This window comes from Micrasema longulum, unplaced genomic scaffold (assembly GCF_059751315.1).
Source record: "Micrasema longulum isolate JH-2025_06_02 unplaced genomic scaffold, ASM5975131v1 h1tg000248l, whole genome shotgun sequence".
Taxonomy (NCBI): Eukaryota; Metazoa; Arthropoda; class Insecta; order Trichoptera; family Brachycentridae; genus Micrasema; species Micrasema longulum.
This window is the reverse complement of record NW_028277453.1, coordinates 281,938-309,689: the sequence shown is the minus strand read 5'-3', so window position 1 is coordinate 309,689 and position 27,752 is coordinate 281,938. Positions and strand designations below refer to the sequence as shown.

Here is a 27,752-nt window from a genome sequence, read left to right as displayed (position 1 = left end):
AAGAACACAGAGAGCAGTCACACGCAGAGCAGTCCCAAAAATACAAAATTAAAAAAAAATATAGCGCTGGTAATACGAAACATATTTTTTTTTTAAAAATGGCTTAGTTAAACAGTCCATTAACAAATAGTAAAAAAACGCTTATTAAAGCATTTATTCATCACACACGACAGCATATTTCTACATATCGTCCCGCATAAATACATTGAAAGTCCGTTAGAAAATAAAGCCAAGGAAGGCAATTACCCACGAATTAAAATGTCATTTTCTTCGTGTTTGTAGCGTGTCTATTTCATTAAACGTCTTTGATTAACACTGACAACTCAGTAATATATGTATGGGCCTTATATCAAAACATGATAACATCGGTCAAAAACTAGCTAATAATATCATAATAACAACACAAACAGAAAGGAATAGCATTATAAACAAAAACAATAGACAACAACATTATATGTACAAGAATAACATAAAATGATAATGGCAGTTTCTCTTTGTTGTTAGCAAGAAGCACGGCATCGTCAGCATACAAAAGACAATTGACACTCACCCATTTTTGCTCCCATTCTTAAGCCTTTCAGTTTTTTCATGTAGTTATCGATATACACGTAGAACAGCCATGGTGACATCACACAAAAATAAATAAAACATACTATTTTAATTACCGTTTAAACACATTTTTTTAGTTGTTTAATAAGCAATAAGAAAGAGTTTGAGACTCATGAATTGGAAAGGTTTTTTAAAAACAAAATTAAAATACCGATCAAATAATTTTTGCCTCCGAACCGAAACATTTTTAAAGTTTCTTATTAATACAGTGTTACCACTCGCATTTCAATTTGAAATCTTAGGTGGGTAGTAGGCACTCATAATAGGAGTTTTTTTTCTCTACTAATGGACACAAAGGAATCTTTTGAAATAGCAAATCGAATATTTTGTTAGGATGCCTATAGAATACTATTGGATTGAAGGTGGGTAGTTTTTTTTTATAAATGGTACATTCAGTTTACAAGACATTTTAATATTATTGTTGAAGGTTCTGAGTGCGGTTGTGAAAAGTGATTTATGTGATTTATTGCTAAATTTTAAAAGTTTGTATCAGACAGATTAAAAAAAAATTACTTACCAAAATATCAATTTATTAAATTAATTCTTTTATATTCATGTGCCATGCGATATTTTTTACTATTTTATTTTGTTTTCATTTCATATTATTTTTTGTCTGCACCACAACTGGCCAGGAAGCCTAATTACAGTGCTGAATTACAGCACAGAACATCTGGGCTTGAGATCTGGACCTGGGCAGAAAAATCACCTTTTAATTTTTTTGTTTTCTTCACAGTACTTAATGTTTACATTTTTTGAGACTACTCCATAAAACCAAACTCCTGTGTTAAGTTGGGAAGAATAATTAACTACAAGTGACATCTTGTTGTAGTTAATTATTCTTCCCAACTTAACACAGGAGTTTGGTTTTATGGAGTAGTCTCAAAAAATGTAAAATTAAGTACTGTGAATAAATAAATAAAATAAAATAATTACATAAGCATTTAATAAAAACTTATTTTTATTGACTAATATATAATAAAGCGGAGATCCAGAGAACATTTTAGAGAATGGAATGTGGAAGTCAAAGCATTAACTGGGTTTATGCGGGTGATGTAATTAAATCAGATGAATCACAAAATTCAACGAATGGAAGAATTGAAGAATACGGATGTTCAAACATAAGCAGGATGATTAATGTACCGCAGTGTGTAAAGTGGCCGTATAGACAAACCATGACAGGTCATAAACCATTCCACATTCCATCATTTAATATAATCTGCGTCTCTGTTGTAACTCCCTATTGAAATCCAGTCTCTGTTGACAAAAAAATGGACAAACTCAAAACACTAATGAAAATATTATTATATAAAATTGAAATTAAATACAATATTAAAAAAATATTGAATGAAACCATAGAATTTAGAATAGGCCAGCATAGAAACCGTACACGCGCATCAACAGAAGACGACTAGATTACTCTTAGAAGAGTAGTTTTACGTTTTGACCCATTAGTTTCTTTGTAGACGTCGCGACGCGTCGCTCAGTGTGCAATTCCCGATTTGAATTCAACTATGCCGTGGTGTGTCGTTTTAAAGTGTAATACTGCTGAGATCTTAAAGAAACGGGATGGGATCATATTTCATGTGTAAGTAGAAAATGTATGTGTAAGTAGCAAATGCATAACTTAAAAATTGAATAATTTTTCTATCTGTCAGATTGTCAAAGATAACAAACTACATTTTATTAGTGTTGCCAGGGTAGTCAAGTTTTTTATGATACTTTGCTAATCTAATGAGAGAACTAACGAAAATTGGACCTCTCGGAGTAAACAACGCCGTGGTGAACATTTGACAGCCATTATCTTTAAAACATCAAATATTATTTAAAATGGCATATAAATATCCATTTTATGTAAAATAAAATTAATTTAACATTTTAAGTTCAATTATTAAATTACTCATATTTAATGACTCTTTACTTATCTACTCTGTTGTGCCGATCACGGTTTCCGCGTGTAGAATAAAATTTTAGAGAAATTAACAAATTGCTTTTTTCTTACATTTGTGTTACTTATGATAATATTTTTCGCGATCTGGCAACATTACGCAGCGACTTCACGCATGCGCGCGGCAATAGTGGGGCAACGTAGGGGAGTTTTTTCCTTGTCAAAAAAATTTATTAAAGGGAAAACAGTCCAAGTTAAAAACGATTGGAATAATAACAAAATTAGTAGGTAGTAAGTCTATTAATAATATTTTTAAAACACATCCCTTACTTAATTGTGTGAAAATTTTTTAATATGTTGACAAATATAATATATAGTTCTATTTTAGATAATGTTGTCAATTATTTTAGTAGGTAAGCACTAAGTACTCAAACATCCCAAATAAACAAAAGAAAATGTAAATTCTCCACTTGCGTGCACTGCACTCATGTTTTTTTTTATTTGACCGAAATGAAAGCCCGCACTGAGCAACCGCAGTGCAGCAGCCAAACCCGAGTAACAAAATCCATCCAAACGACAAATAAATATATTTTATTGGTACGATGGGTTTGCACCCGTTGCCTTACGGTAATATTTAGCTAGATGATTTTACTCTGTCGGTGCGGCAGATTTAGATCGCGCATGGTCCTTTGGCGCCTTTCGGCAAATCCTCGCATTCGCGGCTCGTTTGCCGGCCGGTATAGTTGTTATTGTGTTCTGCGCCGATTTTTTCGAAGATTCCGAATTCGAACAATTTGAATGCGTCTACGAATTGTATCTGTGCAAACAATTATTTTTGACAATTAGTGTTGCTAGTTTTTTAAAACAATTTTTAGTGCTGAAGTGTTTTTGTGTTGATAAAATAAGTACCTACTACAAACATATAAAGTGTTTTTTGTTATTATTTTATGTATTATTTCCGGTAAAGTGCAAAACTTTGTTTATGAGTGAACGAAAAAACTTGGTGCTATTTTTTACGACCCAAATTAATGTAAGTACATTATTTTAATTATGATTGCTGTATTTATGTAATTAAAATAAATAGGGATTTTCTTTTATCGTAATGGCAATAATTAAGGTTAAAAATCAAGTTTTAAAATGGTTCATGTTTAATATTATGTGAAATAACAATTATTTTGTTTTTTTATACTCTTATTTTTTTTTCCTTCAATCAATGGTGCATAATGCACTTTAATGGTACTCCTAATGGTAATGGTACTACAGTATAATATATTGCTCGTTTGTTACATGAATTATTGTTAATGTTTTTTCATTTTTTTAAATCTTTTTTGTTTTCTTTTTTGCATAAACACTTGACAAATTATCTACTTGACTCAATGTTTTTTTTTTGTTAATTTACTGGTACAATTTTAAGTTGCTAGAATTCAACTCGTCCATGCGCTTTGTAGCTGCAAGACGATTGGTAATCTTGCTTCAATATGTAAATTTTATCTACCATTAAATACTTAACTTTTGTAAATGGGGTCTAGAACTTCAACAGTCCATGCGCTCAGTAGCTGCAAGACTTGTTATAATCTAACTGCTATTTTTTTAAAATGAGTTTTTTAATAAATATGTTTTCATATCATTCAAACACTAAACTTCACTGTCGGCGTAAGTATAGCCTGTGAGCTCGCCAATACATGACAGATGACATTAACATAACCATAGAAAAACATAGCAGTTGAGCTCTCAGAAGTAAAGCAACGTGAATGCAGCAATGCTTGAACTACATGTCAATAATATTCTAATAATAAATAATATTATTTGGCCATACGGAACTTTAAAGCACACCTTGGTTTAATTACTAATAGTATTTTATCGGTTAGGTAGGAGTATTTAAAAAAAATGTTGCGTACCTGAAAAAAGCACAAATAATTATGTTTTTGTAAATGATGTCAGTAGCGACACTCAGAGAGTGGCTTTGTGACGTTTTGACATTTTTTATAAGAAATTCATGGCGTAGCCGAAATACTGTTATAAAAACGAGGATGTTTTTGTTGATTGACGTTAGCAGGCGCTACCCAGGGGCGACTTTGTGACGTGAGAAATTATTTTAAAAAAGAGATTCATGGCGTAGCCGAAATATTGTAATTAAAACGAGGATGTTTTTGTTGATTGACGTTAGCAGGCGCTACCCAGGGGCGACTTCATGACGTGATGAAATTATTAATTTAAATTTTTTTTTTCATTTTACATAGCGTAGCCGAGATAAGAAATTGCGTGGTGTTTCGAAATTTAATCGTGTAGGTAGCCGCCTAGTTACAATATTATTTTTGTATTTGTATAACTCCTGTTTTATAATGTTTATGTATTTATCGCTATAAGAATTAAACTAAAGATAGTTTTTACTTTCAATCGCTATCCGTTTTTTAAATTATGTTTGTAACACTCAGTAATATTTATTTTTCAAGTATTCAATGTTATTTTTGCATTTTAATTAATATTGTTAATATAAAGCGTATTTTTATTTATTTGAATTTACTAGACTGTTTTTATTACAAAAAAACATGCATATTTCTCCATGTATTTTTCTGTTATAAACAATCTATTAAAATAATACACATCAAATTTCCATTGTCTGTTGATTTTATTTGCAATCTTCTTTTTTTTCGATGGTTAAAACTCTAGGAAATTCAAAGACAATATTTTTTTTACTGTCATATATTGGCGAGCTCACACGCTATACATAGCCCTCACTGTCAAATTAAAACCTAATGTAAATGGGGGCTAGATTACTTAACGTCCATGCGCTTTGTAGCTGCAAGACGTGCTGTAATCTAGCTCCTATTTCTTATAATTGAAATATATCATAAATGGAAAAGAGGAACTAGAATCCCAATAGTGTATGCGCTCTGTAGCTGCAAGACGTGCTGGGATATTTATTTTTTGTACAGCGCCGTTGAGGTGATTTTCACAAAAATGGCGCTATTTATAATTATCTAAATATAATAATGAAGGCAAGATTTGCAGTCGTACGCTTCAATACATTGAAATATTATATTTTGCTTGTAATTACTAATGTAAGTTTATAAAAAAATAATACGTTGTGTAGTTTCTTCTCTTGTGTTATATTTTTGATAGGTATTGAAATAACATAAGTTTTTAATGCAGAAGTAAATATATGTTTAAATAACTGCACGAGAAAATATATTTCAAAAGACATAGATAACGTTCGGCCACAGAAGGCGAAACAAGCAGTTCAAAATGGAGTTCTGGTGCCGACCCTTATGTTTAGCAGCGAAGTGTGTAATTATAAAAACAGTGACGAAAGAAGGCTGAATGCTGTCGAAATGCGATCTCTCAGGCGAATGTGTGGTGAAACAATGTAATTCTTGATGTAATACTAAATATTTATAAATAAATTACTAATTGAAAATAATGAAGTTTAGTTAGAAGGTAAGTTTACGTATAAAATTGTAAAGCGCCCTTGAGGTGATTTTTCCCAAAAATAAAATAAATATTATTATTGATGTCCATCAATAGTCCGGATTCTCTTGAATGAGTTTTCCGTAGTTTCCTCTTCACCAAGCATACTTGGAGAAGTTTCTATAAACGCAAAGTTTCTTGAAAATGTACGGAAAAAATGATAAAAAATATTTCGATAAAAACGCACTACTTTGAATGCCGTCACTGGTTCATGTGAATGAGCCTATGATCTGAGAGCTATGGAAGATTTTCGGTCTGCTTGTCGCTTCTGGACCAATGGGAAGAACTGAATGAGAATAAGCGGAAATGACCCTCGGTCGTTACACGCGGAGTTATTTCAGAAATACAAAACATAAAGAATCGTAGCGCTGATGCTGCGATATATAAAAATTGAAAAAAATAATTTTTGACTTAGTTTAATAGTCTATTAACAAACAACAAAAAAAACCACTAAACTTCCTCATTGTTATATTTTTACTAAAACTAAAATCCCACCAAGCCACACTTTCTGTAGCTTCTTAATGAAGATTATATTTATACTAACTTTCATAATATTATTGACATTATTAAAACGATGAATAACAGATATATTATAACAGCCGGAAAGACCAATATATACATGTAGATACTAATAATAATAAATAAATTTATATTTTAAATACAAGAAACATATGAAAAATTAAAATATTTGCACATAAGCTTCAAATATAAACTTTTGATTGAGTAGTCACTTTCTTATTTTGCTCTTGTTACAATGTGAGTTAAATTTAAGTTCTTTCGGCAATAAATTAAAAATGCTAGGTACTAAATTTTTGAGACTTCTATTACCATACTTATTGCATACTTTTGGTTACTAAACCATCATTATACGCGTAACGTGTATTATGGTTATCAAAAATATATTAACAGTAGATTTACGCTGTTTTAAGGATAATAATCAGATTCGGGCGGATATTTGTGCAAAATATTTGGAAACAAAAATTTTGCCTTATATATTACAACAATGAAGTCCTGGTGCCGACACTTATCCATGAGAGCGAAGTATGGTACAGGAAAAACAAGGATGAAAGTTGGTGGAATATTATCGAAATGCAAATGTGTGGTAAAACTATATCCTATTGGAGCGCAAATATCGAGATACGTACTTAATGTAAGTCATAAGCATCACCGACAAAATAAAGAAAAGAGTTTTACGTTGCTTTGGACATGTAGAGCGAATGGACCGCGAAAAAGATTCATTCAGTTGATGGATCCAGAATCAAGGACGACCGTGAGAGACACGGCATGACCAAATCCAACAAATACTTGTAGATGGACATGTCAAAAGTCGGAATAATCGGCGCGCGCGCCTGAGAAGATGTATGAACGTAGAGAATGTGAGGTGTGAATACAAAGACAGTGGCGTTCTCGTCTTTCTGCCTACCTTTACGGGGAAACGGCGTGATGGTTTGTTTATTATGATAGTATAGTTCGGTTGTAGATCAACCTACGAATAGCTTTTAGCGTTTTTCCCTCCAAAATGTTTTCAAATGACACGCTATTCCCGCGTTAAGCCAACTGCTAATCGCTAAACACGCAAAGGCCAAGGTGAAAAGGTGCAATATTGATCGTCTACGATTATTTTTTCCCAGAAAACATGGTGCATATTATGTTTTAATAATGTATATATTTACTTTTACTAATATACTTCCCAGCAAAAAGATTTTTTTTGTTAAAAATCACAAACCGTGTTAAATATGTGGTACGAGTATTTTTATACGTTTCGAAATTTCCTGTAGAAACAGGAAATTTCGAAACGTTTGATACATTAAAGCAATGAGCAGTAAAAAATATTTAGCAGTAAAAAAAAATATTTCACTACGCAAAACGATATTGGTGATGCTTTTTTACTTTCAAGTTTATAAAGCAATTTATTTTTATATTAACGGTTCAAGGAACCTTTTACGATAAAAAGTTTTACAGAAATAATCACAGCAGTGCGATTACACAATAAATAAAATAAATAGATTTATTATATAAATAAAACACGAGTGATACTTTAATCCACAAATTTGGAATATCCAGTGACCGGTTAATGTATCACTCGTGTTTTATTTATATAATAAATTACAATGAACTTCCATCAAGAATTTTCACTTACAAACTTAAATGTTTTAAAATAAATAGATATCTACATACATCTGACGTACATTTCGAGCTTCTTCCACATGCATACCTATCCACTTCTGTTGTGTCTGCTTTTCACATGACCAAACATAAGGTTTTGGTTTATTTGATCATGCTACGTCTTCCATGGTCGTCCTCGTCCCATGTTACCGTTCATTCTTGCCATAAATATATATGTTTTACTATGCTTTCGTCATCCATTAGTTATACATGACCAAACTATCTCAGATACCCTTTCTTAATCTTATCAATTATACATGCCTCAGATTTGCACTTTCGTCTTGTTCCATCATTCGTATACCTGTCATACATCGATTTCCCACACATTCGTCCAAGATATCGTATTTGAACCTCATTTATCATGTGAAAAAACATTTTCAATATTTGGTGTTTGTTCCAATTTTTGAAGACCTGGACAAGATTTAACCTCCTAGGGTTCAAGATTAACAAATTACAACAGAACTAAAAAACATTTCATCGAAGTGAATGATGAAGTATAGGCATTTACATGGCTTACGACCCTTCTTTAAAATGTTCCCCACCTCTGTAGTACTAAATCTGTGTATCTACCGAAAAACAAGTAGCGCAAATATTTAAGGTTACATAATTAATGCTTAGGATTAGCTTATTTCATACAGTTAGTTCACACCTATGCGGCACGGTAAAAACGTACCCACTCTGTCCGAGTCATCATTTACATTTAAAACACGATTGAAATATAACTATCAGAATATTTGAGTTTTTCCGTTCTCCTCTTTCTTTCTCATATTTACTAGATTTTTCTCAAACAGTGGGTGTTCTGTGCTGTAATTCATCACTGTTATTAGGCCTTCTGGCCTATTCTGGTTAAAAAAAAATACAAAGAAATATACAAATTTGTTTATTTGCAGTATACAAATACAGGGTGTTCATTAAACCCCGCTAAATCCGAAACCACGATGATCATTATGAGCAAGAAGACATATTGGCACATTAAAATATTTTTTTACAAACGATTTTTTTTTGATATATCAAAAAAAGCAAATGGTTGCTTACTTCAGCAGGGCAGAAACGAGGAGGGGAAGGGGGGAGTCTGATACTGCGTCGCGCTCCTCTTACTTCTCCCCTGCAGAAGTAGGCAACCATTTTTATTTTAAATATTTTATTTAAAAAAAATTCTTTGTCCTAAATATTTTTTTAAATATGCCAAAATGTCTTCTTGTCCATACTGATCATTGTGGTTTCAGATGTGACAGGGTTTAAAAAACACCCTGTAAACAGTAGATTGATTATTGTAATTAATACATGACAATAATAACTAATAACTTAACCTTTTTTTAAAAAAAACTTTGATAATCAAACTTTTTTTCAATAATCCTATCTACAATATACTATGTGCATATACTACTTTTTTTCTCAAATAAAACGGTTTGGGTAGGTACGAAGAAATTGCCAGAAGGCAATATTATGTATTTCCGATCTATATGTCTCGTTCACACACATAAAAATGGTGGCAGTAAATATCATACAATCTATGAAACAAGATAAAAAAAGAGACAGCTATTTGTGCCATCTAAAATGACAACATCGTTTGGTCAGAGGAGTCACATGTACCTTGCTACCAAAATTTACAACACTCTACCTGTTGATTTGAAATTGAATACAAATAAACAGCAATTTAATTTATTTGTTAAAAAATGGCTTCTGGATTTGGGTCCTGAAAACGTCCTTGAGATGGTCTCTTCACCAAAACAGTAGTCTATTTGAAATCGGATTTTTTTTATTTTTTTTATTTTTTTTAATTGAAAACATATTATACATAATTATATACAATATTCCCAAGGAGTTTTTTAAAAAAAACTCATTTAGGGACAAACAGATAACAAATTTATTTAAAGACGTTTTTATATTTTAAACTATAATATTATTTACAAAAGCAGAAAAATTAAAATTATGATATACTACAAATTAAAAAGGGTATGAAAAATACTTAAAAATAACAAAATAAACATAACACTAGGCAAGGAAATAAATTCAAAATGATGTATACATTATGCAATCTGGGAAAGAAAATTTAAAAAATATAAAAAGTTTAAAAATTACATGTATGTATATATACAAACTGAACTAGTACAAAATAAAATTATCGTTTTTAATTAACAAAATATGCGCACAATACAGGTTAATTTTTCTTATCAAAAACGTATTAAAATTACGCATACAAGCTAAAAAAGTATAAAAAACCACAATTAACATTTCAATAGTATTAAAAATTACATATACAAGCAAAAACGTTAAAATATTAAAAGTTATTAAAATTATTGTTGCATGTCTGCTATTTATGTTTTATGTTTATCAACGCAGTGTTATTATTATATTATATTATATTTATCATGTACTAGAACATTAAATTAAAATAATGTAAATGAATGCCTCGACACAAGTTGTGCCTAGTGAGGTGCTTATATAGAAAAAAAAAGTTTTATGTGAAATAAAAAAAAATAACTGTATGGGCCTTACTCATAAACTTGGCATAAAGTTACACTTCAAGTATAGTAAGTGGTATTTTTTGGAAAGGAATACCATCCTTATTGTAGTGGTAGAATAAGGATGGTATTTCCATCCAAATTATACCACTATGGCCACTCAACCCAGCCAATGACAGGTCATAAGCCCTGTAAACGCTCGAATATCGATAATCCTGAATTTGAAAAAATTCTACCTCATCTCTGTAGGAATATTGATAAAAAAAATATATACCACTATATTTAGGCGTCACTTTACGCCGAGTTTATGAGTAAAGCCTTATATGTACGAGTATATGAAATGTTTAAATAAATAACATTGGCGTGGATTGATTTAAAAAATGTATTTAGTAGATTGATTGTCTTGTCTTGTGCCAAAATTCCTGTGTCCAGGCGATACGAAGAATACAGTTCTGTTTGTAAATTATAACCAGAACCCCGGACGAGCATTTTTGACTCGATTGCTCCTCTCAGATGAATATCTTGCAAAAGGAAACCTAGTAGGCTTCATGGTGAACTGGTTAAAAATTGAAAAAAATACAATAAATCAATCCACCCCAGTTAATTTTACCGTGCCGTGTGGATGTACGTTCCGTCTGAAATAAGCCTTAGTGTGTAATGTGTGCTAAATACGGAACAAAGAACTGATTTAGCTGGAATTAAAACAATGTACTTGCCAAACAAAAGATATGCATACATTTTATACAAGTGTGTTTGCTCTTTGCAAATATCGCCTCTTAAGAATAATAATAAGCGTAAGTGCGAAATTCATATTATGTATTGTTAAAATAGAGTTTTAAAGTTATACAAAACTATAAACTTAATCAACAGGGCAGTAACTGGCCCTGTTAACTTTTTTCTTCTTTTTTTATACTTTATTTATTATTATAGATATCAAAGATTAGTCATACGGTATTACTCGTAATCATTAGAGAATATGTTTCAACAAATTTAGTTATAATTATTTATTGACAATGTATTTACATAAATCATCGGAATCAAAATAATGTGATCTGAAATTTTTGTCCATTTATTTAAACAAACGAAATATCACGCTGTTTCTCCTAGGGGATAGGCAGAGGAGGATAGAACAACTCATGCCTATGATGATATAAATCCGTAGCACGTGACAACAAAATAAATTATTTTAATTAAATTACAAATTTAAAAGCTTCAATTAAATTAACTTAACAATAGAATCACCATGTAAAGCGCCCTTGAGGTATTTTATTACGAAAATGGCGCTATATAAGTTATCCATAATTAATTTAATTTAATTAATGAGGCGTTAGCATAAATTGTGTCAGTTTTTTTTCAAATTTAAAAATGAGCACCAAAAGAAACACGAAATTTTCTGATTTACAAGATATTTTTTTAGCTTTAACGTTATATAAATTATTTTAATTGATTACAAGCCTTCAAAATGGAATGTCATATAGACGAAAATGAGCATTTTCGACACCTGCTTCTGTTCGTGTCCAATCGAGAGAATAGAGGAGTAAACAAATAAGGTGAATAAGGAAAATACATAATAGGGAAATATCACATACTACGAATACCGATACAACTATATGAAATGGATTTAGAATAATTAATTGTATTTTCGAGATCAATATGGATATTGTGAAGCAATGTTTTCATACATAAATGTAAAAAAGAAATTGAATAAAAAACGTAGAACGTAGTAGAAAAACGCGACGTGTTTGGCCTTGGCAGTTGTGACGTCAAGATTCGTGATAATGTTCCAAAACAAATTTCAATGGCCAGAAACAAATAAACATGAATCACGACGTATTAGGGGCGTGGCCAGTGGAATCACCGTTTTTGCGGGAATTCAAAATTACAAATTAAAAAATATATTTCATGTTACTAATAACAAACAAAAAAATTTTTTTTTACTGGATAGTATTTCATAGACCTTTATTATTTTTAAAATGAAAGAAAAAGTTTCATTTACCTTTTGACTAATTTATTATGGAATTATGAAGGAGGATATATCTACATTAGAGGATAAAAGACGGTAGCCCACTTTTTGCCGTTTTGAAGATAAAAATGCAGAAATAATCGCAATAAGTTATTTTATACGTGAATAAAATACCGACGTCCACTTTAGTCGTAAAAATGCTTTTTTCAACTGAAATGAATATCCACCTTTTTTTTTTATATAAGAAAACATGAGTAGTCTCTGATACGTTATTTTAATATGTACTTTTATTATGAAAATAATATACATATATATTTTTTAAATGATTTTGTTGGGTTCAAAAGTTATCATGTTTTGAAAATCGCCCAATCACGAAATCTTTTTTCCTGAACATTTCATTCAATGAATCGGGTTGTGGCCCCGTGGCTAGTGTCTCGGACTCACGGATCAAAGGTCCGTGGTTCGAATCCCACTCTACCCTAACTTGATTTCCATTTTCTAATAGAGTTATTTACACCTCGTTGAAAATGGCCTCAAAATTAAATACTTACGTAAATTATAAGAACGCAAATATTTCTTTTTCGTGTAAAAAAAAAAATGTGACTCCCGTAACTTAAAGGTATATATTATTAGAAATATTGACAGAAAGGGGTGTCAAAAATGCTCACTTTTGTCTTCTTGACGTTCCAACAGAGAGATCGACATACATTACAACAGATACGGAAAGCGTATCTGAAAAGGTAAAAGAAATGTGATCTCTCAAACCAGCCAATGACGACTCAACCCCGTACATAAATTTTCAGATTTTTCGTTTTCCTCAAATAGGTTTTCTATTTCTGTTAAAATTTATTTAAATAAATGTTTTTATGCGTTTATCCAACGACCTACTATTCCGAATCAAATGCAAACAAATTACGTACCTACATATTTGATCACCGCATATGTACGATGACGTAATAAAGCCACAACTGACAGTAATATTTGTTACTTATATTATTATTTATTTATTTTAAAGGAACGATGACAGACAATTGGAAATACATTGACGTGTTACAATACAAGATATATAATATTAGTAGACCAGTCAAACAAACAAACAAACCATCACGCCATTTCCCCGTAGGGGTAGGCAGAACAAATAGAACGCCATATCACTCTGTCTTTACATACAGACCTCGTTTCCTTTACGTTCATAAATCTTCTCATGCACGCACGCCGATTATTCCTACTCTTGACATGTCTATCTTCAAGTATTTGATGGACTTGATCTTTCTCAATCTTCCTCGTTTTCTGCACACATCAACATTCGCATCGTAGATCCTTTTAGTCGTTCTTTCGCTGTCCATTCGCTCTACATGTCCAAACCAACGCAGCACCCCTTTATTGATTCTGTCGGTAATGCATGTCTCAGCCTTACATAGTCTACGGATCTCGACATTTGTGCACCTATCATGCATCGTTTTACCACACGTTCGCCCGAGGGATCGCATTTCGACAGCACTTAACCTACTATCATCATTATTTTCCATTTCCATACTTCGCTCCCATACATTAGAGTTGATGATAAGATGTTCTCTCGAATGTCATTGAATCGATAAACACACAAAACATCGAAACATCAAAAAAAAATACTGACAGTAAAACAAGAACATTCAAAGGTCAAAAAGACATCTCGCTGAAAAAAAAATCTATATTATGTGTTTTTAACTCCTCAATCCGACGAATCATCTGATGCACTTCTAAAAAAATATATATATATATATATTTTATTTATTTCGAATACAAACAGATGTGCAGGTTAAATAAATATAAACAAAAGCTGTAAAAAATGTACATAGTAGGGCCTGCCATCCAATTATATCTATTCACTAAATTATACTGCAATAAAGCGACGACTGTTAAATGTTTAAACCATATAAATAATAGATATACTATTTATTAAAATAAAAAAATTAAAGAAATATGGACAAAACAAGGAGATAGTGGGAAAGATTAGAAGGAAATTGATAAGGAGTGGTGAAGAATGATTGAAGGAAAGTAGGAGTGGAAAATTGCATTTGATTTAATGATTACGAGCAAGAAAAGAGACAAAACGTCTATTCTCTGTTATTCTGAATCAAGTCTATTAGTTCTCTTCTATACCTATTATATGGAGTGTTAAATATATCAAGACTATTAAATTTCTTGTTAAATGCTTCACATATACGAGGGATCCTAGAATGTTTCCGATGATTAGTTTAAATATTACGAATATAGAAAATATCAGAGAGTCTAGTTGGTCTGGAGGGGACACGGTAAGCAAGTAGATGAATTATTTCTGGGGAATCAAATTTATTATTTACAATTTTTAAAAGCAGGATCTGATCGGAAATATCTCTTCTGTGTGCTAATGAATCAAGGTTATGAAATTTTAAAGAAGCTATATAATAAGGAAAATGCAAATAAAATTTATATTCTACTCGTTTCAGGATTTTTTTTTAACACTCTCGATTCTATTAATATCCTATTTATAAACAGGGGACCAGATAGCATAATAGATAAAACAATTAAAATGGGGGATTTGGGAATAAGCGTAGACAAGAATGGGGGTTAGTGGCTCCTGAGTTACTCGTATAGACATATTCATTTTATTTATTTATGCTTATCTTTTTTTATACAGAATAACGTTTTCTCACTGGGGTGTCCCGTGCCGAGGGAAACATTTTACAAAATGTGAAACGTGCCTTTAATTAGCTATTTAACAAAGTTAACATAATAATAACAAAATACGTAATTAATCCAATAAACCTAATGATTATTAACATAACAAACAATATGAACTAAAATAATCATAAAAAACATAACCAATTTATATAGACCAATATAGCAAATTTCATAAACAGTACACACATTTGACCTATTTCGCTTGATCCACTCATCGATCCGTGTGCAACCCACCTCCACTATCTATTTCATAATAGCAATTTTATATTGTTAGAACTAACTAATTGTCCTTATGGATAATGGAAGAAAATTGTACACTTTAACCGAGGAATAGGCCAATCCTCTTTGACCGAAGGTTGTATTTATTTTTTTATTTTTTTGCAGCATCAGGGTGGAGTATCTAGTAACTCTTATTTTTGTAACGGAAGGTAGAGAATAATGTTGACGTGCGTATATAAACGAGTTAAAACCAAAATATCACCACCTTAAAAACGCCCCACTTTCGTTTTGTTATTTAATAAATATTACGTTGTGTTGTATTTTCTGTATCAAATGTAAGTAATATAATATGTTCCGATTACTTGAAAATAGCTATCGAACATCTTCCTTCGCTAGAAGGTTGGCAAGATCTTTCACTGGAAGAGCAAGAAATGTTAGGAAAACGGTGAGGCAATATGAAAAGGAGTACTCAATGTAATTGAGAAGCCTTTCCCCTGGGGCCTGCAGTCTAATAATGTAATGGTTTCAAAATATGCTGAAGTTCTGTTTTCCTTCATTATGACTTATTTGTGCTTCAGGTAAATATTTGCTAAGTCTGTGAAACGCTCATATTTGATATTAAATTGTATTTATGTTTTGTTATAACATTACATATTGAGGAACTTTAACCTTACGGGAAATTGGATTAAGAAAAAAGTTTTTTTATCCGCGGTAAAAATCAGAGCGTAAAAAGCATACGACAAAGTTTCTCGAAAATGTACAAAAAATATTTCAATAAAAACGAACTACTTTAAACGACGCGCGACGTCATAACTTCATACGAATCAACTAATGAAAAGAGAGCCATGAAAGATTTCCAGTCTACTAACCGTCAATGAACCAATTGGCAGAGCTGGCCGAGAAGAAGCGGAAGAGAACTTGAGACGTCACACGCGGAGTAATTTCAGAAATACAAAACTTTGAAAATTCCTAGCGCTGATAATACGATAAATGGAAATCAAAAATGTTAATTTGGCTTAGTTTATCAGTCTATGAACAATTTATTTTTTTAAAACACTGAACTTCCTCATTGTATGGTGTTGTATATATGGTTTCTGGTTATTCCCTAAGATAAAAAATTATAAATAGATGAAATATAAAGAAAATCTATTGAATGTAATTTAGGATATTATTGATTGATTTGGTGTTTATTTTGTAGAACTCCATATTTAAACTTAAAATATTAGAAATCAAACAGTGATTTGAGTCTACTGAACACTTTATTTTATTTTCACAAATATAAAAAATATAAAAACGAAAATTTCGTGACAATTGTTTCGCCTTGTTAGAGCATTTTCAAACGAGTGTGAAGATTAGATGGATTGAATGTCCTTATATAGTTATATAATTCAAGGTACTTAAGTAGAAAATAAAAGTAATCTTATGAACTAAAGCATGTACATTAATCATACTTGAGGAAAAACCCAATAGTTAAGCGCAAGGCTAAGTGTTTAATAGGTAATTTTTGTTTTTATATTTGTAAAAATAAAAAAAAAGTGTTCAGTAGATTCAAATCAGTGTTTGATTTCTAATATTTTAAGTTGTAATTAAGGACATTGAATTATGTGCTTACACGTGTTTCTCCACCTCCCCTGCTTTCTGAAGTTCTACTTGGGTAATTGAATTTATTGATTCTGTAGCCAGTTGGATGATTGGATACAATCAACAATACAAAATACTCCACTAACCAATGAAACCGCTAATTAACGACAGTTAATTGCTTACCCTTAAACACTGTTTATATAGTTGAAAATATTATTATGTCGGTGTTTGCTATGTTGACCTCTCAAGTTTTAAACTATATTTTTTTATTATCATAGTGTAGTTATATACATATATATATAAAAGTTTTTTTTTTTTAACAAATCAGTAACAAACACAATTGTATTTTTGTTCCCGCAAATCCGAAGCTTGTGTGCGGGTTACATAACATTTTTTTTAAAAATTACAAGTAAGCTCATAGTTTAGTAATAAATGAAGAATAAAATATGATTATATGAACACTTCAGTTTCACTTACTGTTTTTAATAATTTTTTGACTATTTTTTTAATTTTTTTTTTCCTTTTTCTCGTTTTTTTCCTCACGATTTTTAGCTGGTATTAAATTGTACAGTTTTGGTACTACACTCCCCATTGTTCTATCTCTATAGTAGTTCTTTTGTCGTGGTACCGTCAGCAGCTGTGCCGATACTTGTCATTCATCAGTACTCTCTCTCCCAGTGTTTGCTATAATAGCTAGCTCACAATAATAGCATGTTATATTATTCCTAGGTATTCCGAAGCTGTAGTTTAGATCTGTAATTAGGTTATACTAATAATTGCAGCTGGTCTGATTAATTGCTTTCCCTATTAATCATCTATGTTTTTGTTGCAATTTTTACTAGTATGTTTGAAGTAGCACATAGTTCTTAAATTGAACGTAGTTATGCAAAAGGCAGCCAGCCATAGAAAAGTGGAACTGAGATAATAGCACATTTGTGAAAAGAGTGAAAAATCAAATATACACTACAGTTAGAATGTTTTTTACCATAGCAAATGATAAATAACGCATGCATTTGTTTTTTTATTTTACAGAAAAAAAACACGTAATTTTAACGACAGTCAGATCTAATATTGAATGAAACCTCATACAAACTCTGAATTTATGAAGTGACATTCATTTTCATGAAATTTTGTCATCATTAAATTTTTAAAAGAAGATTATTTTATTATTACTGTTTTTTGCATAAAAGTCTGGCCTGGCTTTTTAAACATATAATTCGCACACTGAGTAGAAGACTGTTGTTACTCAAAATTTATCGATTTTGAATCATGGACACAGTCAGTGAATTTCGTTTTGCATATTTGACTAAAACAGTCGTCATTCTATCACAAATACCTGAGAAGTTATACCAATTACTTCACTTTTTAATTTTTTCTTTACATATTTTTATATATTCTATATTTAATCAAAAATAATTACACTTTTATTTAATTATGATGTACCTACTACAAATACGTTATAAAAAAAATAGTGAAAAACCTATAGCTTTTTCTTAGAAGTATAACTTTACCTACATATAGGTGAAGTTGTGCTCTTCTTCTTTCTTTTTTTTCTTTCTTTCATCTGTTGATGTTTGTGGAGTTAAAGAGCTGAAACCTTTAATTATGCGGGTGAGATTCATGTAATTGAATTATTTCACCTACATACTAGGCAACGCCTGAAAAATTTATTTTTTCAATTTCTGTACTTATTCATAGACCAGGTGCATTTATCAACAATATTTGAACATTGAACAACAGATGAAAGAATTGAAGGAATATATATGTTCAAATATGGGCAGAATGGTGAATGTTACACAGTGTGTAAACTGGCCACTCAAACCAGCCATTGACAGGTCATAAGCTCTATAGATGCCTAGACTTTATTTTATTTTATTTTATTTATTTGGATAACCAACAGCTATAATTATCTTTTATATATATTACAAAACAAATAACAAATAAGCCAATTACAGGTTTTCACAAGTAGCATCACAGTGAGTTAAAAAAGATTCTCGAACATAAAATGAGTAGTAATTATATGTAAATTCAAAAGAAAAGAAAAAATACTACGAATTATTTCGAAAGCAAACGCCGTACGTCATTAAGATTATTTGCAAATAAATCTATGTTAAATGATTTATTTATTACATTAAAATTATTAAGACTTCTATATTAACTTCTCTTAAATGTTCTTCATCTCTGTTTTAATATAGTTAGTACGTTGACAATTAAAAATGATTATTTGAAATGAAAGATCTCCAAGAATATTTGTATTACTCGTATATTTCATGACAACCTTCAAAAATCAGATTCGGGATATTGTAAAAATTGACATAGTTTGTATACATGTTATTTATCTTTCGATTTTTGTAATGGTAGGAAAATAAAATGGTTGAAAGGTCCGTTATTATTACGGTTTGTAAAAATAGTATAGCTCTATACAAAGCTGTAAAAGGACAGATGAAAAGGGATTCCTATAAAGTTTTCCCCCCAATTGTATTCCTAGGGATACGTTTTACGTTGTTCATGGAAACTCATACATACGCAGTAGGAACTAAGAGATGAGAATTTGTATAGAACTCGTAAACGGGATTCGATTTTTCAAATAAACATAAAGCGAAGTACGCTTGTATTTATTGGGGTATGTAATTGAGTTTAAAGTTAGCAAATTACAACCGAGATGGAGAACATTTTAGAGAAGGAAAAATTGAAGTCTTAGCATTTGCAGGGCTTATGCCTGTCATTGACTGGTTTCAGTGGCCACTTTACACACTATGTTGAATTTGCAATTTGCAATTTCGCCTATGTTTGAGCATCTACCTTTTTCAATTCTTCCATCTGCTGATTTTAATGAAGTCAATAGATTTTAATTATGTCTTTAATTATGAAATACCACATGTAAAACGAGGCTCGCACAGAGACATGCATATTTTATAGGCCCAAACATCTTTAATTCCTTTTTTACTGATAACATTTCATTGATTCCAAACTTTTAAAATTTTCCCTCTTTTAAAAAACACGCAATATCCTGAATTCAAACTAAAGATATGAACTTTTTTTTCTATGACATATGTTGTTGCCCTCAATATTCTTATGTTTTTTAAAAAAAAAAATTCCCTTTTTAATTACAACAAAAAAAACCGTAGAAGCTTTTACAGAATATTTTATTTTTTCTTTCTTATGTTACACAAAAATAGCTTAACTGTCTATTTATTATAGGAGCAAAAATTCATTAACATTTTCTTGCATACCCATGAACACGCCATGCCTTTGTGGGATTTTTTTGTGTACTATTTTTACTATTAATATGTATTTCATTGATATGTAATTATGGTTTATTTTTTGAATACTCTGTTTTACCTCTTATGTATATTGTAAAAAAAGCAAAAAAAATAAGTAAAAAAAAATATTTAAAAACGATATGTGATTCGGTAACCTACCCCCAAAACATAAAAACGCACACGTTACTCAATCTTTCCGAGTTATTTGCTTGTACTTGAAACATAATTTAGCGTGGTTATGCAGAGAGCATCCAGCTATAGAAAAGTGAAACTGAGATAATAGCACTTTTGTGAAAAGAGTGAATTATCAAATCTACATATTAGTTGGAATGTTTTTGACTTTGCGTAATGATAAACAATGAATACATAAGTTTGTTTTTAATATTACAAACAAGAATCTTATTATTTATTTGACCAGTTTGAATGATTTTTAAAGTGCTATAAGATTTTTCTAGTGCTGTGGGTGTTTTCTGCGAATTGAGAAATGCCATTTTGTGATTGACACCATTTTCAGAAGGTGATTAATACAGTTTTTTGAATGAAAGTGGTCTGGCTGTTTTTAGCAAAACATAGAATTGACCTTACTGCACCCGATAACATCAATATCCCGTTTTGTCAAAATTGTGGACTGGCCGCTTTCTACATAACTACATTCAATTATAATTCATTGAGTATTATTGAAGACTTCGTTTTATAAACACCAAATGTTCAAAATTTCCCAAAGTGATATTATTAATTTTTATTATTCCCTGTCTATGAGCTATGAGTCCATACGATCGTTCCTTCCAAATATTTCTAAAAAAATCACTATTAAAAATAAAGTGTTTTCGGTAAAATAGCAATTGTCCAAAGCAATTTGTTTAGAAACAGCAATTGTCCAAAGCAATTTGTTTAGAAACAGCAATTGTCCGCATCAATGTGTTTGAATGAACATAAAATATCCCTTAGTTAGCATTTCTTTCACTGTGTAGCGTCACTGTCACTCGTTTGACAGTTATATACATTTATAGCAGTGTTTATAGATTTTTTAAACAATTCTAGAAATGGAGAGTGCACTACTATACAAGTTACTGAAAAACCCCTATTTATGTTACATTCTATTCATATTAATTTTTGTTTAGTTTACACAAGAATCCACAAAGGTCCAAATATTGCTTAAAAAAAGTTAATGGCACGCTTCATTTAATATTTAAATAAACGTACAAATTTACAATTTTTTAAAATTCTATACGGTAAACTAAAAGTTTATCTCTGATTTTATTTCATTAAAATATATAAAATGCATGGTAAAATCATATTTTTTTGCTTAAACTCTTTTGTAAAAAATGGATGATTTGTGACATTTGAGATTTTTAAAACAAGGCCTTTAATTTTCATAGTAAAAAATAGAATGAAGTTAATAATCGTAAAACAAAAGTACTTATATCCAACAATCATGTTTTATTGTTCTGTATACATAGCATACTGTTTCTCTCCCATAAAACGGTTTATGGAGAATTTGTTTGATCCTTTTGGACATCATCCAATTTATTGTATGTGTTTTGATGAAAAAACCACAGGATTAACAACATTTATCGCTCATGGTGGCCATAACTAACCCCTCGATTTTTACCAGTAATAAATGAACACTGAACTCCATACGGATATAAAAAAAATTCCCATGTTATATGGGTTTTAAAAATATTTATGTAATAATTTAGGTATGTCACATTTCATTAGTAATTTAAAATAAAGAATTTGTTGATTATCAATTTTATGTTTCAAAATTATAATTTTTGCACAATATTATTTTTGGTATGTATATATATTTACATATTTATACACACACAATTCTGGGTTTTTTATCCCAAGGGGGAGTAGGTATATTATTATTTATATCACTACAGAGATGGGTAGAATTTTGTTTCAAGATTATGAATATTCGAGCGTTTACAGGGCTTATGACCTGTCATAGGTTGGGTTCTGTTAAAAGTGGCCACTTGAACCCAACCTATGACAGGTCATAAGCCCTGTAAAGCTCGAATATCCATAATCTTGAAACAAAAATTCTACCCATCTCTGTAGTGATATAAATAATATTATAATTTTTGGTTTGTAGTTTTGAAGTTAATATTAGTTATTTTTATAATATTATGTTTTTTTCTTTATATATCCTATGTTTTTATTTATTTTCCCATGTACTCGTATATTTAAAATTATATAAACTTTTATAAATAAACAACTACAACAGTGTAAGTCACTCTCCAAGCACAAGAGTTAGGATCTTTTTTTGGAGAGTTACAGTGATAACATTTACTAGATGTATAAAAGTAGATCTGGATAGAATTTTTAAAAACATGTACCTTTGAAAAAATCAAAAAAATTGTCTTAGTTATGCATATTGTCCCAAAATCAGTATTTTGTGTTAAACTCGTTAAGAATATTAAAAATAATGTATTATGCTACTACTACTACTACTACCATCACGCCATTTCCCCGTAGGGGTAGGCAGAGAGAATGGACCGCCACACACGTCTATCCTGGCATATAATCCTAGCCTCTTCCACATTCATACATCTTGTCATACATGCCCTTCGGTTCTGTCTGCTTTTGACATGACCAGACTTAAGATTTTGGTTTATCTGATCATGCCACGTCTTCCTTGGTCGTCCTCGTCTAACGTTGCCGTTCATTTTTGCCATATATACTTGTTTTACCATTCTCTCGTCGTCCATTCGTTCTACGTGACTAAAATGTATTTTATTTATTTTCTAAAAGTGAAGAAATTAATATAATATGTATTATTAATTGGAAGAAAAAAATCACAAATGAATTTTCTCTTGAGAAAAATAATTCAATCATAATTATGTACTTAAATCTACTCAATGTTTTGGATAACTAAACATAACTTTTTACTAATATTGGTGTCAAGATCACACCTGTTCCTTCTTTAATAATTCGACATTAATATTTATGAAACGTATCGAATGTAAACAAATCCATTTTGAACGAGTTATGTCTCAATTGAAATTTATTACAAGAAGTAGAAAACATTTTAAAGATTATAATGTAGATCTTGGCATTTACAGGGCTTATGACCTGTTATAGACTGGTTAATGTTTACTTTGTACGCTGTGTAACATTCACCTACCTCTATCGTAATATGCTTATCTTAATAACTCCCTAGAAGGTGAAATCTAGTCTTTGTTATTGATAAAATCGACTTGTGCAAGAAGTATTAAAATTAAAGACTATTTTCTGACGTTGCGTTGTCTAGTATGTGGGTGAAATAATTCAATCAGAAAAACTAAACTTTTCACCGCATCAATATCAATTATAGTTTTAGATCATTAATTTTACAAAAATCAACACGTAGAATAATTGAAGAAGTATGAATGTCCAAACGTAGGCAGAATGGTAAATGTTACATCGTGTGTAAAATGGCCACACAAACTAGACGATGGGCCATCAACCCTGTACATGCTTAGACTTCCGTATTATCTTATCACAAATTTAATTATTTATTTCAATAGTACCTACATATATATAAACAAAATACTTAACGAATCACTCATCATCACAATTCCTTTTCTTCACCTAATGGTGCATAGGGCACTGCATTGGTGCACCAATCGCAGCGTATCTTGATCATTTTCGTTACATGAAGGTAAGATGATCAGTCTTACGCTTAAGGTACCAGTCCAGGGACTATGACATATTATAGTGTTAAAACACCCTGTTGAATAAATATTTTATATCAACCATGTCGGTAATCGAACCCGAGACCTCTGGCATGGTAGGCAAACGCACTGACCATTACCGACGAGGCCGACAACGCATAAAACTAATAAAAAATAAATTGATTTTCGTGATCAACTTGAAAAATTTCCATTTTGTGTGCCATCTTGACCGATAAGACAAAATCTTTTGTTTTACGGCAACCTCTACTTGAGTATTGCAAAGTTGGTAATGTATATATATTTTTTTTTATTTCAATACTGTTTCTTGACATAATCATGCTTATGTCAGCACTGGTTACGCATAAAATATTTACTAATTATAATTAAAAAAATAAGTTTGAAAAAAAAGTTGAAGTTAAGTATTGTATCAGTTTTTTGTGACTTGCTCAAAATAAAGAAAGATGGATTTCGCTGGGTTTGCAAGTAGTACCCTCAAATATGGTATTAGTATTTAAAAGAAAAATATTAAGGAAGATATTTGGTGCTGTCAACCAAAACGGAGTGTGGAGGAGACGGTTCAATCACGAATTAGAGGCACTGTATGGCGAACCCAACACTGCACGATTCATCAACATAAGAAGATTACAATGGTCGGGCCATGTGCACAGAATGCATGATAACCGTACCCCAAAAAATATTCTTTATACCACTCCGGAAGGCAGACGAAGCAGAGGCAGACCAAAATTAAGATGGCTGGATAATGTGGAAGAAGGATAACTGGAGAAGAGCCGCGGGGTGCAGGGACGAATGGAGACAAATTCTAGAGGAGGCCAGGGCCCACAACGGGTTGTAGCACCACTGATGATGATAATGATGATGATGATGATTTTGAATTTGTAATTTAATTAAAACAATTAATTTTGTTGTCACATGCTACGGATTTATTCAAATGATCTAGAGAACAAGGGGGTTTTAATTTTTTTCCGAAACATCACTTCACTTTCACAGCCTCGCACCTCTGCTGTGAGAACATTCCATGCCGTAGGGCCTGCGACCGCAAATGCGGGCTCACTAAATTTAGTGCGCTGTTTGCGTAGAGGTATAATAACTTTTCCTCTCGCTGTAGACGTAGCTGATCTAAGCGTAAGACGCCTATCAGCTGGTTCATCTGGAATGCACAGTTTTCTTAGATATTCCGAAGCAGAGTTGTGCAGTGATTTATACATAAGCCAACAGAGTTTGTATTCGACCCTCTGTGGAAAACGTAACCAGTGTAATTCCCGAAGTAGTGGAGTGATATGACTGAACTTAGAGATTCCGAAAATAAGTCTCGCTGCGGCATTCAAAACAGATTGTACGCGAGTCATTTTGTTCATTGATAGACCTGCATAGATGCCATTACAATAATCGACTCTAGACACTACAAACGCATTTATCAATTGACGGTCGGCATCAACCGGCAATTTTTTGCACAAGCATTCAATTTGTCTCAGCAGGTAGAAGCATGAATTTATCACTAGCCAATGACAGGTCATAAGCCCTGTTAATGCCAAGACTCCCATATTCTCTTCTCGAAAATGTTTTCCCTCTCTTTTGCAACAAATTTAAATAAGAACAACTTCCTAGGGAGAAAATCCAGCCAGTCTGCAAGCATTTTTAATATTTACGTTCAAATTCTAAATTTTGGTTTTTATACTCCAATTTCTCATTTATGCAGGAAAAGTTAAGTTTTCCTACCGTAAATTACGTTAAGGTGGCTTTTCGAAGAAGCTTTAGCCCTAATGGAAATCAATAATTTTCTTGCTCGGAAATAACGACATTAACTACGGAAAAGAGTAATGAAGTGTAATAATTGTATTAGGTATACATCCGTAAACTAGTTAAGGAAAACCACAAACGTTTGCCATATCTGGGAATCAATATACATGCTATGTATAGTGTGTCTTTGTTTATATACGTAAAATCTACAGTGTATCCTTTTATTAATTATCTGAAATTTACCGGGTAGAATATTTATTATTTTATTAAGGAAAGCATACAGTCTTTATATAAATACAAGGTACAAAAGAACAATCAAAAAAAGTAAGACCAATTACAGATTTCACACTAATGAATGCAGGAGGAGAGGGAAAAAAATATTGAATTCTAAAAAAGAAAAATTATGAATATTGAATAAAAAGTACATAAAAGGGAGAAGACATTGTATAGCTCCAACTCTACTTTCTTCTTTCTCTCTCTGCTTTCTTTGTAAAAATTCACAACCAACAATAATTCATTCGATGCAAGTAGAAGATGTACATATGAAGGAGTATAAATTAAGAGTTGAAATCAATAGTAAAATTAATTATTAAAATTGAAGTTAAAAGTTTAAATTAAAAAATAAAATTACATACTAAAATTGAGAGTTAAAATAAAAATTTTAAAATTGGATGATAAAATAAAAAGTCAAATTAAATGTTAAAAGTCAAGCAGGAGATGAATTGAAAATGTCTTTAACAGATCCGATAAAAATATGGTATTTACAATGTAATTTATCGATGTCAGTAAAATTGACATTATACTTAATCTGTATTCTTCGAATTATATATAATATAATTTTAGTTCATGGGAGTATTGGGTTTGAGGCGACATGATAGCTAATCACTAATTGCACATGCGCCTAATATTATATATATAAAAATCAAGGTAAAAAACCTTGATTTACTTGTTTGGACGTTAACGTAAATTGTGTCCTTTTTATTTCCAAATGAAGAGAGCAAGAGGCCACGACAAAAAAAATAAACAAACTATTTAATAATGTATAGCATCTTCACCGTACACTGCGCAAATTTACCGAGCGCCTTTGGAAGCTTTTTTCTCCTTTTTATCTGCGTGGCATTTATTTATTTATTTTACACATTATACACTATTGTGAGCTAATATTTGAATATTAGCGCCACGCGTACAACTTCCGTGATCCACCGCTAGGGGCGACCAATAATAATGCGCCAACTGGCGCATGCGTGGAACTCGAAGGAGAACAAAGGATCGAGTTTGGCGTCACATCCGAAAATATATTACGATTTTGTATCGATTGATTGTGCATTTTTATAAATAAAGATTATTTAGTTAACACTATTGACATATATATGTCTGCCTCGTGGTGTAATAGTCAGCGCGTTTGCCTACCATGCAAGAGGTTTAGGGTTTGATTTCCGACATGGCTATAATGAAATATTCATTTAAAAAGGGTGTTTTCACACAAAAATATTTCCAAGTCCCTGAACTGTATATAACCTGAAGCGTAAGACTGTACATCTTATCATCACGTTACGAAAATGATCAAGATACGCTGCGATTTGTGTACCGATGCAGTGCACCATTAAGTGCGGAAATTTAATGTTGTTGTTGTTGATATACATATACAATATATATACATATAAGGGCGGGCATATTGCCTTAAAGCAATTTCTTCCTACCTACTCAAACCGTTCAGTTTGAGAAAATTACAAGTACATGGACATATTGAATCTTATGATTTTATACAACATTTATAACAAAGATTAAAGAAAACCAAAAAAAATAAAAATAACCATATACTATGAAGAGTGGAGAGCGGATGAGAAGGAAAGAAGAAAGATAAAGGAACAACTTAAATTACATATTTAAGGCTTGTAATAATAATGAAAAATAAAAATTAACCTAAAAGTAAACTCAGCATCTTGTGGAGCAGAAAAATTTCTTTCGAATGGCGTATAATCTTTACCATTTTGTTTTATTCTTAGTGTTTAT

General features: G+C 31.1%; 1 long non-coding RNA gene across 1 annotated transcript in view; it reads left to right on the top strand.

The window, feature by feature from the left end:
- Positions 1 to 3,236: 3,236 nt before the first annotated feature.
- Positions 3,237 to 27,752, top strand: part of LOC148283305 (uncharacterized) — a 183,921-nt gene continuing 159,405 nt past the window's right edge. The window contains exon 1 of the long non-coding RNA XR_015821874.1: positions 3,237 to 3,524. This is a non-coding gene — a long non-coding RNA (uncharacterized LOC148283305). The remainder of the gene's footprint in view (positions 3,525 to 27,752) is intronic.